Genomic DNA, 13,632 nt, shown 5'->3' with positions numbered 1-13,632 from the left:
AGGACTTTTTCATTGCTGATACACTCTCTCATGTCAGTTCAGGTTGATCTTAGCAGCATAAATCCAGGATATGAAGGATGGCATCTCTGCCAGCTTCAGAGAGGACAGAGAAACCTGCAAGGAAAGCCTTACACACCACCTGGCCAGGAGAAATTAAAGCTTTTTATGTTTTAGGCATTTAAATAAACTTATAATGGCAAAACTCAGTGTGGAGTAAAGAGCTGAGAAATCCCTGGTGTCTATTAGCTGCATTAGAGAAAATACACTTTTATTTCTCCTCTGCACAGAGAAACATCTTCTTGGGAGTGAAACAAACCAATTTCTCCCTCTGTCCCAGTCCCCTCCTGCCAGCCTTGCCTGTTGCACTGCCACTGGCTCTCCTTGCAGAAGCAGGCTGAGCACTGGGCTCTGCTCCTGCCCGGGCACAGCAGGGCACAAACTCCCCCAGCCGTGCCAGCCCTGCTCTGTCCCTCCTGTGCCACCTCTGGCTGCCCTGCTGCAGCCACAGGAGATGTGGCTTTACAGGGGTGCCACATCTCCCCCTTGCCAAGGCTGACACTGCACAAAGCTGGGCCCTGCTGCAATCCTGGTCACCTCCAGCCCCACGGGGTGCTCACAGCTTTGCTCTCAGCGTGATGTTGGTGTTGGCCATCCCTTGGATGGGCACCGTGTGAGGAACCCCTGCCCACAGCCCTGGCCCAGCCCAGCACCCCTGTGCTCCTCACAGCTGCCTGCTAAAAGGCCAACAGGACCTTTCTGGAAGGAATTAACACCATTCCCCCGTGCTGAGACACATCTCCAGGATGGGCACAGCCATCCCAGTGTGTCCAGCAGGATCCCAGGCAGGGCAGCTCTGACCCCAGAGTCTGGCACAGCAGGGTCCGTGGGAGGGGAGCTGCAGCCTGCCTGGAATTACTGCTTGGCACATTTCAAAGGACAAGGCAGCCAATTACTCTTGTGAGAAGAAAGCCACAGCAGCAAACCATCCTATTAAGTTTGGTGCTCAAGTTGGTCGTGAAGCTGAGAATGAGAGTGTTCAATAAATGAAAGAGGGCAGTGAGAGGGCACTGCCAGGGCAGCACCAGCAGCTCCCACATGGGCTGGGAGCTGAGGGCAGGGGGCTGCAGGTAGCACTGAGGGGTACCTGACAGGTGAGGGCATGTGTCACCCTGATTTTTTAAGATTTTCTAAGCCTTCTGATAGTTACATTCTTATAGCAAACTTTCTCACGCGCTTTATTTGAATAACTTATTGTTTTGCATTCCTTTATAGAAAAGAAGAAATTTTATAGACTGTTGGTTTATCCAGCATCATTGGAGAGGTGGCACTGTCACCCTCCAATCTGCTGTCACTTTTAGAAATCTATACATGTTAAAGTCAGAAAATAAACTTCCCTTTTTTACCTTGAGAACAGCAGCATGTTCACGTGGCTTCCCTTTTTTACCTTGAGAGCAGCAGCATGTTCACGTGTTTTTTTGTGTCCTATAGTGACAGGGATGCAGTCACTATAGGACACAAATAGACAAATATAGACACAAATATAGATCACCCAGTGTTCCCTGGCAGGTGAGGGGTGCCACATCCATCACCCAGCAGGTTCTGCACTCAAACACTCAAACCTGAGCTCCAGCAAGGAGGGCAGGGCAGAGGCAGGGCTAGGGAACCAAAGCTCCTTGTTTCCCTCAGATGAGATTTTCTGAACAGCAAAAGAATAAAAATACTCAAACCAGTCTTGCCTGCAGAAGTGTGGGTGTGATTATCTCATGGTGTGGATCACTCAGCTCAGCCCTGTGATAATTGATGGGGCTGCACTCATTTAATGCCAGCTCAGGTCTGATGCATTAACATCCAGCATTCCCTTCAGCAATCAAAATTAACCAGGACCCTGGGCTTTTGGAAAGCTGGGACTGAATTCACTGACTACTTCATTTTTATTTAAAGGAATGCTATTGATTATGTAAGTAAAGAAATTCCAGAAGAAATAAACTTCCTTACAGCTGTTCCTTCAGAAAAGGAAAATAAGTAGGTTTTTATTTACCTGGGAGATCCTCTAACTAGCAATTCTCAGTCACCCAGAGGTGGCTGATTGAAATATTGATTAAGGTGTATTTCCTGCATTGTGCTCCAGTGGCAGCTCATTTTTACATGCTAAAGGAATACATTGTTTGGGAAAAAATGCAGTAACAAGACCAAGCTTTTAAGCAATTTTAAACTGAACTAAATTCAGCCTGACTTTTAAAATTCAGTAAACTTCAGCTTAGACTAAATTCAGTTAGACTTTTCTAACTCTCTAGCAGACATGAGCAATACAGGTCTTAGTCTTGAGGTGGAGAATTTCTATTTATAAAGGATGAGAAGATTTGGGTAAAGGATGAGAAGAGTTGGATGAAGGATGGGAAAAGTTGAGTGAAGGATGGGAAAAGTTGGATGAAGGAGAAGCATTTGGACAGCATCTGAGGCACATGGTGGCATTCTCAGGGTGGTCCTGTGCAGAGCCAGGAGCTGGAGCTGGTGATTCTCATGTGTTCCTTCCAGCTCAGGGATTCTGGGACTCTGACATTCCTCAGTCTCAATGTGTTAAATAGCTGGCCCAGAGATTAATGCTGCAGCTCAGTCTCAGCTATTTATACTGCTGGTGTAGAACTTGGCTGCAGTCCTGGATATGACACATCTCACTCTTCCTCCTTCCTTCCTCTTTCTTGTTCTTCCCTCTTAGATCCCGAAATTCAATCCTGTGTTCAAGTACACCCCTATGCAGAACAGATCATGAATCATAAAACTCCTTTTGACCACTCAGTTTTAGTCTGAATAAGGAGCTTAGCAGCAAACCAAACTTTCTGATATCTTTAAGGAAAATTCCATCTTCTGGGCACAACCCAAAACATGAGTGGTGAGAGCCAGAAGCAGCTGGCAAAAGTGCTGCAGAGCTTCCTGGTGCAGGCAGTCTCTTCCTTAGAGCAGCTCGAAGGAGCAGCAGCTTTCAAAAAAGTCTAGGCAAGCCTTCAATAATCCCATAAATTCATACTTTTCCTAAGCCATGGAACAGGTATTTGAATGTAAAAGCTAACAACTGAAAAAACAGTTCCTTTCATCCAAGTAAAAGCTCTTTGGATGGGAGACTATGAAAAATAATCAATTTTAATTGGCTTGTGACTGTAAAAATAAGCAAAATTTGGACAGATATTGTAGCCACTCATGATTTTTCTACCAGTGTGCAGCAATGAATTTAAGTTGTCACTGAGACAGGGCCAGATTCTACCAACCAAGGTCGGTGGTGTTAAATAAGAGATTTGTATCAGGGCAGAACCTGCCTCGTGGTCTGGATTTGAACCAGGGGATCAATTCAGAAAAGCTCCACCACCTTTCTGGAGCCCCTGTTAACCTAGCAGTGCTGTGGTACTGATTTCTCCACACTTGTTACATCCCTTCACCCCCAGATCACTGAGAGGGCACCTTTGTATCACTCCTATTTTTTCTGTGTTATTTTATCTACTTTTAAGCAGTAGATACAGACCATGTCAACCCTGCTGGTATCCTTCTTATATAAGGACATGTAAATCTTTTTATTACACAGCACTTCAATAAATTACTTTTTAAATAGCCCATTCATTTCAGATACTTTGGCATGGCAGTTCCCAATTGGATTTAGTTGTTAGCAAAAAGCTATGTAATCTTCCCAGAAATGCAAATATGTTATTTCATTCCTATATGTTGATCCAGATTCTAACCTAACCTATGATTAAGGTAATGTGAGAATCTTTCAGCAGCAATGTGTTTTTTCCAAAATGCAGGCTGAGTTAAAACCAGAGCTGGGGAATCTGTGACTTCTGCTGAAGTGAGCAAGGAGATGTCCCACGGCAGCAGCAGAGATGAGGGAGGGGAAGATCTTGGTAATGCAGCTTCCAGAGGAACTCAGGGAAGCAGCTACATGCAGAGACTGGAATTTGGCCAGCAGATCCAGGTTAATGGTCTTACCCTGGAGAAAGCCCACAGCAAGTGCTCAGCACTGGGTTTACCCTCCTGGCTGGGTGCCCAAGGGTGGCTTTGGTTCAGGGTCAGAGTCTGGGGGAGGAGAACAGGACAGGAGCCCTGAGGAGCACTGCCAGCTTTCTCTGTAAGCCTGCACTGACCCCCAGATATTTGCACTCAGGTCTAGTCCAGGATAAAAATATGCAGCCCAAAATATAGCTTGAGGTCTTCAAAACCCTCCATCAGCAATATTTAACACAAAGCAGAACAGCAGAGCATGCTACGTTTGGGTTTGTCACCGCCATAGGGTTCAAATAATTACCTGAATACAACACTCATTATATACTCAATTAAAACTTTGTAAGCCACAAAAGCTTGGAAACACAAACCTATCCCAGTCTACGTTGAACAAAATGAAACCCAGTTAACTAAATACCATAAGACTCAGAGGGAACACTGACATATGTATGCAAGTTATTTTAATTAGACAATGCAGGAGAGACACACACAATCTGCTCCCCCGTGAACACCCAGCTGTAGGCTCAGAACAGACCACACCTAGAGTGAGGAGCACTACCAGCCTCTAAGGCTTCTCAGGAAAACATTCCAGCCACCAGCCTCTGGAAAAATAATTTCTTTCTGAATTTCTAAACCCGTGCAGCCCCTCCAACACTCACCCTGAAATTACTCAGCCAGTCAATTACTACAGCATCTCTCCTAGCTGCTTTTATTTAAAGTATCAGCAAACAGTCAGATATTTTGACATCAGCAGCTGGAAGAGCTTCATTACTTTGCAGACCTAAACCTACAGCTTAATTAGCAACATAAACATCTATAAAGGAACTAAAGGTAAGGGACAGCTTGTTTGGCTGAGCTCTCATTGAAATGATTGCCTGCATTTATGTGTACTGATCCACCTGCTCGAGGAGCTCGGCCTTTTCCTGCCCTGTTCTTCCCTGGCCCCGAGCCAGGCTCAGAGCAGGGATGGTGCAGAGTCAAATGAGAAGAGTGGGGTGTCTTATCTGCAGAAACACACTTTCCCACTGTCCCTGCCATTACCACTCTTTGCAGATTCTGCTGACTTGAGTTTTGTGAGAAAGTGCTCAGAGGGAAGCAGCAGTGCCGACCAGGAGTCTGAGAAAATTCAGATGAGAGCACAGAAGAGCAGCTGGCTGGAGGAAGGAAGATCTGCAGCACTGCTGGAGGATCTGCACCATGGGAAAGGATGACCAGGTGCAGCCAGGCTGCTTGGTGGGGAAAAAACATCTTGTAATATGCCACATAACTGGGTGAGAGCAGCATTTGGTGACTTTACCAACTGAAATCCGCATTTCTTTCTAAAATGGGTGGAAGTCAATAAATTCCTATGGATAGGAATGGTTAATTGATTTTGCTGCCGCCTGTGAGCCCAAGTAAGCTGTGAATATAATATTACTTGCTGGCTTCTTCACACTACTGTGAATATTTCACACAAGAGAACTCCAGACAAATTATTCTAGTCCTGTGTCTTTTTATTGCTGCTAATAGCTTGTTTCAACAAAGAGTCAGACATTCCAAAATTGATGGGAAGAATATTGACATTGGCTTAATAAATCCTTCCAACCAGAAAGAGTTGAACAAAGGGAAATAGGTTACAGTTTTCCTTGTGGACCTGTTCCGTAATTAAGGAGCTTCGGGCAGAATTTTAAGACCAAGAATTCCAAAACATGTGTCAGTTTGTAATTCCTCTGATCATTTCTTCCCTCTGTGTGCCCCTCTACCATCTAAATGCCTTTTAAAGTCTGCCCCTTGAACGCTTCTTTCCTTGGCAATTTGTGCAGATCCTTTTTGATATGCAGGGAGCTTAGATATACCTCACACTGTTGGGCTGCAGCAATAAAGCTTTAACTAAGATGAAACCAGAAAATCTGGAAAACCACTGGGTCAGGGTTGCCTGAGCAGCTTGTTCCAAGATTAGTGGTGTGCAGAGTTAAGTTTTAATACAGCCAGCCTTAAATATCTCAGACATTCAGAACAGAAACTGTGTGGCCTTGAATTCAGCCCATCACGGGCAGTTTAGCACCACTTGACTGCCAGGGCCAGGCTGATTTTTGCCATGATTGCCAACATCAGCTGCAGAATAAGGTCATGTGTGAACATGCCAGCCTTGGCTGGCACCTGTGTGACAAAGGGGCAGTGAAACAGGAGAGGTGTTGGGGCAGAGGGGCAGAGGTGGCTCACCCACACTGTGACCTGTGGCACGCCCAGCTGCTCAGGGACAAAGAAAACAACTTTGTGAGAAAAGAGAGTTTTACCAGGACAGGAGTACCCAGAGGGGAACAGAACAACACAGTGGAAGATGGATAAATGATTCTTAAAATCTGTGTGGGCACTTGGCAATGAATCCTGGGGTACAAAGGATTAAAAATCCTTACAGCACCCACATCTTGTAGATAGAGCTCTGGCTGATAAGGCCTATGAGAAGATCTTTAAAAATATACCTTTGTAAGCACGTTTCTTTCTATCCAAGGAATTAATGTAAAAAGATCCTTTTCTGAGCACCTCCTCCTCTGCCAGCCATCCTGCTCTCTGAAGGACCATCCCATGTTCAAGAAGAGTGGGATTTACAAAAATCTTAACAAGCACAAAGGATTTTTTCCTAAACCCTCCTCTGCTGCAGCTGTAGAGTTTTGCATGTCACATTCTCCTATTATTCTCTCTTCTCCATGATCCCTTTTATCTCCCCCTTGCTCAGCTCTGTACCTGTCCCTCTGAAAACCCTGTTCCCCTGCCTGGCCAATGCCTCAGCTGCAGGGACAGAGCTCTGCTCACTGATCTCTCTCCATCACAGTGCATCAAGCTTAGAGCACTTTTGGGAAGATAAGAGGCTCTCCCATCCGCCTTCCTGTCCACCTGGAATGCCACATCCAAAAGGGATAAGGGAGATATTTGGGAGGAGAGCTGGAGCCCTCCCACGCAGCTCCTGAATGCTGTCTCCCATGGAAGGAGTAACCACATTTTTACTCCAGAACTGGATGGACCTGTCATCACTCCAGCAAATAAACAGTGAGGATAGGTGTGAAAACCGGCTCTCGGTCTGATCTGAAAATAATTTCTGAGCTGCAGGAACGGCAGTGCTTTGAGGCTGGCTGCTGGGGAAAATGTGGCTCTGGCATGTGAGAAGGGGAGCAAGGAGAAAGCTGTGGTGCCTGGACTGTGCACAAAAGGTCTCAAGATTTGCTTCGCTAATTTTCACCTCCCAGTGAAAATTTCCCCTCCCTGGTTTATAGAAAACACAGGTTTATTCCAAACGGCTGTTTGTTCAAGAACAGACTTCTTTGAAGTTCTGGCAAAAGGTCCCTGTGAAAACGGCTGAAAATTGCAGTACCACTGCTTTAGAAAAGGGCTTTTCATAAGCAAATATCAAATTACCATGCTATCTTCATACGAGGCATTGTTCAGTCAATAAAGGGTACCGATAATTGACACTAAAGCCAGACATTCAAATTCCAGAAGGTGAAAAAAATTCCTCTGCATCGGCCCTTTGATTCCACATGCAGCTGAACTCTGCCTACAGAGAACTTCTATTTAAAACCAGCAACAAAATAGCCTGTTCTTTCCTTTGTACTTTCTCCTGCTTTGTGTTAGGAGTTGTACCGACTTTGTGGAGTCACTGCAGTTACTTGTAAATGATGTATGAAAAGAACAATTCCTGTCCTTTCCGTGCACCAAGAGAATTCTGGCAGCTCTCAGCAAGCCCAAGTTTGCTGCTTGTTTATATTAAATTCGAACCCACCGAGCTCCTGAATTTAAAGATAATGCTCATCCACACAATTAGCTCTATTGCCACTTCAAAGGAGACACGTTTTAGGAGAGCCTTTACCTCTTGGTCTCCCCCCAGCCCACCTTCAGGTTTTAAAGATTTTGTTTTGAAAGGGCACTTTTTGACATTTCGAGGGTAAAGCTTGAGGTGGGAATTGCCAAAGACCTGGGTGTGGCTCTCTCTGACACCACAGGTAAGAATTCCCCAAAAGACTGATCAGAAAAGCCATTGGTGCAGAAAAACCAGAAAAAGCCCCCACGACAGAGGTCATGAGACAAACTCAGCTGTTTTCCCCTCTTAAATGCACCTCTCTTAGTCCACTGGAAATCCATTTTGTACAGGTACTCGATTTTCACAGTAATAAAGGACTTCACTGTGTAACTCCAAGAGTCTCAGACTGTAAAAAAGCCCAGAAATGGGTATGATCCTGTTGTGCAGGAGCTCCCCAGCAGTGCAGTACCCCTGGCTGGCTGGGTCACACTGCTGCAGTTGGAGTTTTGTACAAATGCATGTGGAATTCAGCACATGGAGCGTCTTGCTCTCAGCTACAGGTGAAACCATAACCTCTGCTGTCACAGCTCTGCTGCTTTCAAAGCCTCAGAATTGCATCTTTTCTCCCTGCCACGCCGTTTGATTAGGGGAAAAGTCACCACAGCTCTGCTCTCTGCATTTCAGCATCTTTAACACATTGCCAGCCAGCTGACAAAACGACTCTAAAACATCAAATACTTCACCTCCCCAAAGCTGCACGTAAAGGGGAACGCAGATTTTTATTTTACTCCCTTTCAGTGCTCAATGAGCAGCCTATTCTTTCAGGGACATGGACTGTGCCCCTGCCTTAGCTGCCTTGCCTAACATGCTGTTCCACTACACAGGCATGTAAATAAATTACCTCATTTTTCCCACGGGAATAACACACTGACATTTAATTCTAACTAATGCTTTAGGGGGTAAAAGATGGGAAGAGCTGGGTCAGGAAAAAGCATTCTCCTGCTGTTTGGAGTGAGAAGCAAGGAAGAGACAGATGGCAGCTTTCCCTTCCTTCTGAAGCAATAGTGTCTTAAAGCTCTTGGAAGCTGTATTCTTAAATCTATAAAGAGGTTTAAAAGAGTGAGAGAGGCTGGCAAGGGTGTACTTGTTTATGGGGAGCATTTCTGCTCTGGATAGGGTCATAAAAGAAAAGGCAAGAAATGTCTGGGCTGTAGGTTTGCAGTGCTCTGTGCTGACCAGGTACAGTTAGATTTCAGTTCAGCAGCTGGATATTAGGAAAGAAAAAAAAAAAATCTCTAGCCAAACAATTCATCTTTTAAAATATCACCCCTGCAAACGCTCCTCCATTATTGCTTTTGATCTCACATCACCTTTCCCTCTGCCTCCCTTGGGGTTTTAGAAAGAAAGCTGAAAGAGCTTCAGCAGACAGTGATCCTTCACCTCCTTCCTGGCTGTTCCACTCCTGCAAGCCTTTCTGCAAAGCGATCTATGGGCAGCCTTGGAAGTCAGACACAAAGGAGAAAATCCATCCATGAAACGCCGCACGCTCTCATCTCCTCAGCTCTTCCCCAGCTCCCCACAGCACTGATCATCCTCTGTAGCAGCCTGGACAGGACAGAGCAATTTCTGAGAATGCCGTGTTTAAGATTCCGTTCCAAGGTGAGTCAGGCTCTGTCCTGTGAGCTGCGTGGGGCTGTGATGTCTGTCCACAGAAACCCCAGCATGTCTGTCCACAGAAACCCCAGCCGGGCTCCTGACCAGCCTGCCGGAGAGCAGGGGAACAGCGTGAGTGAGAGCAGAGACAGGGATGATTAAAGGTGCTTGGCAGGAACTCTTTGCACCTTTCTTAACACTCCCTGCATCCTTCACTCCTTCAGTAGCTTGAGCTTGGATCTCATCAAAGCCTTCAGTGACTGAAAGCCTTTGCCAATTCTTGCTTGTTCCAAGTAGCTACAGTGGTCTAGGCTCGAGTACAAGGAAAATTAACACCTTAATTAGCTCTGCTGCTGCTCTGAGGTGCTTCCTTTGCCTCCTGTGGGCTTTGAAGTTGCTCCAAGTCACCCAGAGGCCACAGGGTGCTCTGCCGCCCTCACCCCTCCTGCCCTACATGGGCTGGGGCATCTCAGAAGTCAGATCTGACTCACTGCACCTTCTTCAGGAAAGAAGAGTATTCCAGAGTCACATTCAGCCACACACTGCCCAACACACCCCAGAGGTTTATAGTGAGAAAAGGAAAAGTCAGCTTTAATTCACTTCTGCCATGGGATGGACAGGGGACTTGGAGCTGCACTGGTGTCTCTCCAGATCCCTCAGACTCATCAGATTAATTCAAATAACGGAAATAAGAAGGTCAAGGTTTGCTCTGGAGCAGATCTTGTCTACTAACTGAGGAACAATTGCAATAGTTTGTTTTTTGTCTGCGGCTGCCAGATCTCAAAGGCTTTACCTTGCAGGGATCTTTGTACCAGAAAGCAGAACTGAGGTGCTTCACAATACACTTGATTGCATCCATACAGAATTGTTTGGTGCAGTAAGACCTGCCTCTGCAGGGCTCCTCGTGAAGGAAGACACTTAGAAAACAAGATTTGTTGAGCGAAGATGAAGAAATGACTTTCTGTTTGCAAGAGTGATGCTGTCTTGCTGGGCAAACATCTTGCTGTTTGAGTTTGTATGCTCGTGTTTACTTAAAGTTGACATGGTTGATCTCTGTGCCAATCACACACAAATATGTACATCAAACTCTATTTGCATAAAGCAACTTTGCAGTTAATTAAGAAATACAGAAAGATTTAATCTGGATTTATGCTGCCAATTTAGCTAAAATGCAGGGTTATGTTTTTCTGTTCTCCACCAGTTCTTGAGTAAGGAATCCCATATTTCAAACTTGTGTCTAGCTTCAGCCATTCACATGCACAATCACTACGGACTTGTAATTACACCAGAGGCACCATGCCAGCCTTCCTAGATGACATTTGGATTTTTTGCCAAGTCATTAACCTTACATCCAATTCATTTTCTATCTACTCTACCTCCTGAAGGCTTAGAATATTTGTTTGCTCGATCAGTTCTTGTAAATCACAGCTTCATCTGAGATTTGGGCATGGTTTTGCCACTGGAATATATCTCAGCCCTAAACACAAGCTCTGCCCTGTAGAGATCAAGATCAGGTGTTCCAGAGAGAGGCTCCAGCTTCACCTTCCTCTGCCTTTAAGAAAACAGAATCACACCTGCTCTGTGAGAGGGTTTGCTATAGGTAGCTCATGCAAGGTATAAACTTCCTTCAGATGTTTTTAAAGTATCATGCATAAAACACTAAAGGAAGTACCACTCTCTGGCATGCTTGAGAGGGCTGGAACATTGGACGTTAGGTATGAAATATTTAAGGAATATAGGTTTGATGTGTTATTTTCCTCATCTGTGTGCCTGCAAGTGGAGAGGTGGATGGGATTCCCAGAGAGTATCTTATAGATTCTGCTGACAGCTCTACAGATCCAATTCTTTTCAAGCCCCGCTGATTCACTATCTAAGAAAAAAAACCACAAAACAAAACAGGTACGTGTCCAAACTCTACAAAGAAAAATAAAAGAAACTTTTTTTTACAGAGAAGTTTGTTTTAAACCATTTCATTTTTATGTAGCTTCATTAACTCTGGGTGCCCTGAAGAGGGAGGAAGGGAAGGGAAGGGAAGGGAAGGGAAGGGAAGGGAAGGGAAGGGAAGGGAAGGAAGGAATGCTGCCTCTCTTGGTTTTCTCTGCCATCCTGCCACCTCTGCAGCATTAGCCCCAAGCAGCAGCCCTTCTGCACAAGTGATTCAGGTCTCACACACCAACACCTCTGTAAGGGCCTGAGCTAGGAATAAACCTGAAATCTTTCCAGAGCTCACTCACATGCAGGCAGACTGTTTTGCTGTACATAGCTGCTCCTGCCCACACAGCTCTGAATAAAAACATGGAAAAGTTGGTAAAGTTCCCTTTTTTGCCAGTGCTTTGCTGTCCCCTCTGCAGAGCTCACTGTGAGCTGGCACTCCAGCACTGGGCCTTTGCCAGCACCAGTTTTTAAAAAGCTTTACCTGACTCACTGATGCTTGTCTCACCAATCCCTGTAAACAATGGTTTCTAGTATTACTCAGGTTTTACATGTAAGGACAACTGCTGCATAATATTGTTTTCTCTGCTGAAGCTTTTGCAGGAGCTGGAGTCATGAATATGTTCTCTATCTCAGCCGAGGCAGAGGAAGAACCAGCTGAGGAGCGATTTGGGGAGCGACAAGAACAGAAATACAGAGTTTTGCACACAGCTTTCCAGTTCAGCTGTTGCTGGTCACCGTTTTACTCCTGTTTGCAAACACCTGCTCACACTGGGGCCCTCCACACAGCCCCAAACGCTCACACAAGCACAGCACCAAGAAGGCAGCTTCTTTCACAGGTGGGTTTCACCTTGCACAGCTCACACACCACAAGGCAGCCCCAGTGCTGCTCCAGCCCTGCCCCATCCATCAGCTGAGCCCCAGCAGCTGCCAGCCTGGCCCCACATGTGTGAGCTGCCCGGCCACACAGCACAAATAATGAGCCCCAGCACAAGATTAATGGAGCCCAGAGCACAAATCAGGCATGAAATGGCTCTGGGATGAGCGGGGTTTGTGAGCAGGGACACAAGGGCAGCCTCACACAGTCACAGGGCACAGGGCTGTGGGAAAGCCCCAGCAGGGCAGCCCCCCACTCAGGGGGAATGCTGACAGGTCTGAGCAGGAAACCTAACGGAAATTCTGACTACAAAAATTGGGGAATAAATAGCCAGAAATGCTATTTTAGTGAAATTATAGCCACCCGTGCATTCAGATTGAGTTTGAAACTGTTTTGGCTTCAAACAGTGATCAATTTTTTTCTAACACATGCAAAATATTTAATTCTGCTCTTTTCTAAGGGAAAAGTTATGGCTTTTTATTTCTCAGTGGGACTTCAACTTGTGCTTTAAGCACCTTATTTTGCAATTGTAATAGGACGTGTTTATCATCCTGGAAATAAAATGAAATATTTAATTTTGGACCAAATTGTTGAAATTTGGATTTTCAGCCATAATAATAAGAACACTGGATATAAGCACATGTACACATGGCTGTATGCATGCTTCCCTTTCAGCTGGTTAGGCCAACGAAGTGGAAAAACCCTTCTGACAGCTCCACACAAATATTTCTATCAAAACTGCAAAGCCTTTCCTTCACACCCAGAAGATGCAAGGAGCTGATTTGTTTCTCTGGGCTGCTGCAGATGCCCAGGCTGGCAGTGCAGCCCCAGCTCTGGTGAGCTGAGCGGATCTGAAGGCTCTGCAGCATCCTGGGGGCTCGGGGAGGTTTGGAGCTCACACTGCCCCAGCCCTGCAGGTCTCCCAGCACTTGGGACTGCAGCAGCTCAGGTGCCCTGAGCACACCTCTGCAGCTGACCAGAGCGGGGAGCTGGAGAAAAGTGATGCTTTTACTACACCAGGCTACAGCAGGAAGAATCAGATGGTTTCTGGGAGTGCACCGAGCGAAAATTCAAGATGAATTTTGTAGTTGCTAATTTTAGATTGCTCCCCTGAGGCAGCAGCCTTCGGGGATTTCAGCTGTGGGGAAGAGAGTGGCAGGGGATGTTGTTTCTGCTCTCCTGAAAGGCTCCCTAAATGTGCTGTGGGGCAGGGCTGACATTGGAGCAATGCTTTCCAAAGTCTGGAGCTTAAGTTGCCCCGAAATGGAGCAATTTGTCACTGCTCCTGACCTTTAACATGTACAGTGTATACATCAAATTACAGATCCCCTGTCATATTCCCCTCTCCCTTCTCCACTTGAGCACACGGAAATAATCCCGGGGAAAAACAAGCAGCCACCAAAGGCTT

Source organism: Onychostruthus taczanowskii, unplaced genomic scaffold (assembly GCF_017590055.1).
Source record: "Onychostruthus taczanowskii isolate IOZ18803 unplaced genomic scaffold, ASM1759005v1 scaffold13, whole genome shotgun sequence".
Taxonomy (NCBI): Eukaryota; Metazoa; Chordata; class Aves; order Passeriformes; family Passeridae; genus Onychostruthus; species Onychostruthus taczanowskii.
Note: the sequence above shows the minus strand (reverse complement) of the source record.